Here is a 4,122-nt window from a genome sequence, read left to right as displayed (position 1 = left end):
TATATATATATATATATATGACACATGACATAGCCTTTGCAGTCCGTCTCCCTCAGTTCATCATCCTGTAGAAAGCGCATACATCCCACCTGTGTCCTGTCTGCAGGTCGATTAGCAGCTCTTAGTTGTTCCTTGTCAAACTCATGTTTCAAGGTTCATTCTTGGTTCACTTTTCATAAGAGCCACCTGTGGAACGTAAAAAAAAAGGGTCTTAAACCTGTTAAATAAACATCTGTTGGTAATATTTCTTTCATTTCCGAAGCGATTTGTTCTGCTTGTCAGTCTTAATTCAAATGTTCAGGCTTTACCTGCTCAGTCTTGTCAGGGGTCACTGGCTGAAGAGCAGAAGCGAGCTCCCAGTATGCTTTGGTGGTGTGGAAGTGTAAACAAAAGGTTTGAGAGGAAGCAGATCTCGAATCACATGGTGGTGGAATGTGATACAGTGTAATTATAACACCATTAAGGCAATGAATAGAGAAGAAAACAAGCTTGTCTTACCAGTTCAGCTCTTAAAAGTCTGAAATCTCTCAAGATCAGTCTGATGAAGTATGTTTCTTTAATATACTTATTCTCAAAATTACAATATTGAAATCTCTGGAGTGAGATATCATTTGAGTTCACGGTCAGGATGAAGGCAAGGATGTTATGCATCCAAAGCTAACAGTTAAGCTAATGTTTAGCTGTTAGCCTAACCGTTAGCTTACATTATTTTCAGAGCAGGTTTGATTCAAGAGTAAATTTTCACCATTTAAAACGGTTCAGAAATAAAAATTTACCCACCTTCACTTTGCTTTGTTTAAACTGTTCATTCTAACCAGTGTCCATTATGCTAACTGTTAGCTTAAATAGTAGCTATGAATTCAACATTTAGATTGAATTCATAGCCAATACTAAATGTACAGTTAGATACTAAATTTAGAGAAAACAAGTTCACAAGTTTGAAATCTTCTATTTCCCCCAACAATTATTTTTCTCATGCTGGCCTGATGCTCTTGGGGGCCCCCTGGTGATGCAGAGGCTCTAAGCAGAGCCACTTGACTTGCACATGTCTTGGCCAGGCTCAGCTTACCGGGTTTTGATAAGCTGAGCATGAAAGCATGGAGTCCATGCTTTCAAGTCAAAATTATATTGCATTTTCTTTTATATTATATTGCATTATATTGCATTTTCTTTTCTTCACAATTGTAGATATAAGCAAAATGAGTGTTCTTTTGGTGCAAAGAATTACTAATTGACTGTCAAGCAAAATTAATGAGGTGTTAAAAATAAATAAGAAAACACCTGCTGTATCCTTTATTTAAACTGCTAGAAACTGAGTTTGACTTATTTTGTGAAGAAGGAAACTATTTTGAGTAGAAATTACCTTGATTCACGTGAGAGTCAAGACTTTTTGAAAAACGTCACAATAATATTGTTGAAATAAAACCAATTTGTATAAAACAGCTCTTTATTTTAACAATGGGAAGTCTGTCAAAATGGTTTCTATTTAATCTTTAAATGAATTTTCTTTAGTCAGAAAGTTATTTTCTCCTTTTATTGCTTCGTAAGTTTTGCTTTGTGGCACTTGACGGTTGGTGGTTGCCGTGGCAACCGGTAACGGTCAGTTCTTTCCCTGTATGCTGTTGCCGTCCGTGTTTTCTTTACGAATATACACATTTTAACATATATTATTTGATAGATTTGATTATATACAGGGTTTCAAGTTTAAGTTTGCCGTGCTTTGTATATATTTTTAACTGTTATGACAATGATTATTGTGCGTTTTAGCCGTGTTTAATTTTACAACTGTCAATTGTGTCAACTTTTCATTGGGAGCGATTGCTCTGTAGTCTGTTTAGGGTTATTTATTGTGTTTTATTTTACGTTATTATGACTGATGTTAACTTACAACTTGAGTTTTTTCTTTTTATTTCTCTGGATCTTAGATGAACAATGAAGGGTTACACTTAGCTACCACGAAAATGAAGAACATTGAGTCATTTGTCAGAGCAGATTCTCACTTGATACCAAAATGTACTTATTTTGCACATCTGAGGCTGTAAATCTGCCTCGCTGTCGTGCCTCTGGTACCAAAAATGATAGAAAATCAACCCAACTGAGAACATGTTGGCTCCAGATGAAAGGAAATTCCTGGACCAAGAGATGATCTTATGACACAGATACACTTCTGCTCCGGTTTGATGGCATATTTTCCCCCCAGTGCTCTGCAGATCTGAAAGGCTACATTGTTTGATGTGACTCCAGGTAGAACCGGGGTTCTGATCGCCATCTTTCACTCCATCAGGTTGACACACTGTTAGAAAGTTTATGACAGGACCACACGTTGGAGAACCAAAACACATTAAAAAATAACCGAGGACAGACTGAACTTCCACAGGAATGCGAGCAAAGGTGTTTTATTTGATGAATTCTCTGTCTGATTGTTCGAGACATGTGGAAAATAATTTGCCAAGAGAGGAAAATGTTAGCGCTACCACGACTCCTGTGTCTTTCCCACAGCAATGCATCCTGATGCAGTCCATGTGTCGGGTTTGCTGCTCATCCAGGGGAATGAGAGCACTGCCATTAATAAAGAGAGGGATCAAAACGCCATTCAAGAGCAGATCGATCCAGCAGTTCAGTCACAGTTTGGTCACAATCGCTTATTTTCCACCATAATGGAGCCTTATATCATAAAATGGCTGAAAGATCAACCATATTTTAACCTGCAGTTAGTTTTCAAAAGAGGTCACCAATTTGACATATTGGTGGATAAAAAAAAAGTTTTTGTGGTTCTATATTTTGATTTATATTAACATTAGCAATAGCACAAAAAAAGTATGAGAACACTAAGAAACTAAAAAGAAACAATAATATGATCAGTCTGGGCCGGCATCCATATGACACTTGGAGCGTAGAATACAAGAGTTATGAATTCAAAGGCTTTTACAGAATGGAGACAAACCATTCACTTAAAAAAAACGACAATAATAATAATGTTGAAAGACAGTAGTAATAAACTTAACACTATTTACAGCAACACTATTTGAAAGATTTACATTTAGAAATGATCATCTTAGTCAAGAGCTCAGCATAAACCCTGAACTGTTCATGCCTTTTTCCAGAAGTTAAATATAAAAGAATACTGGTTCTATGATTAAACCAAGACACAGCAATTTTATTCTATGTTTAGATGTGAGAAGAAAGAGAATTTGCTTGAAAGAAAATATGAAAAACATAATTAAAAAAACTACTATTCAGAAATTTCCCCCAAACACAGAAAAACTGCAAAAACAAGTCATTTTCAAGTCAAGTTTATTTGTATGACACATTTCCGCATCAAGGTACCGTATTTTCCGCACTATAAAGCGCGCTTAAAAACTTTCAACTTCCTCTAAAGCCGACAGTGCACCTTATAATCCGGTGCACCTTATATATGGACCAATATTGAGCCACAACAGGTCTAGCAACTACGGTAAGCAACCGCCAACTTCATTTTCGCCGTAGAAGAAGCGCGCGGTGCATGCTGGGATAGTTGTCAGAACACTGGTTTGTAAATAAAGTTTGACTGACATATCTACTTACCAACCGTCTAACACATGTGTCAAACTCATTGGTGTTGCCAGTTGCGCAACTACACATTATTCAGGTGGATGCGAAAACATAGATCGGCGCCCCCCCTCCCCCCGACCGAGGGAAGGAACGTCAGGGTCAAGGAGCGACGATCACTCAACCCAGAAGAAACCAGTTCTTTGAAACACAGATCTAAAATGCATCTGTTTTGTTTTCTTCAAGCTAACTTCATCCTGTTAGTGGAGAAGTGGCCCAGGGGAGACGATGGGCTACAGTTTGAGACAAATCATCATCAAAATTAATTTTGTCTTTTAACGAGAGATCTAAATGGTGAAGCATTTTTCTCCTCCTATCAAGATTTATAGCTTAAAACCCAACCGAGCTGCCTCTGGGTAGTGTTTGCCTATTTGAGCCTGGTTGAGTTTTCGGCTATAAATCTTAATTTGAGGCAGAAAATGCAGACGACTTTGCCTCTGTTTTATCCCCCAGGAGTAGACCACACTTTGTTTTAGCAATTAGAAGCCAAAAGGTTAGCAGACCGGCATATTTCTTTCCTGGGAGACACTTCAA

Source organism: Poecilia reticulata, linkage group LG10 (assembly GCF_000633615.1).
Source record: "Poecilia reticulata strain Guanapo linkage group LG10, Guppy_female_1.0+MT, whole genome shotgun sequence".
Classification (NCBI taxonomy): domain Eukaryota; kingdom Metazoa; phylum Chordata; class Actinopteri; order Cyprinodontiformes; family Poeciliidae; genus Poecilia; species Poecilia reticulata.
This window is presented reverse-complemented; position numbering follows the sequence as displayed.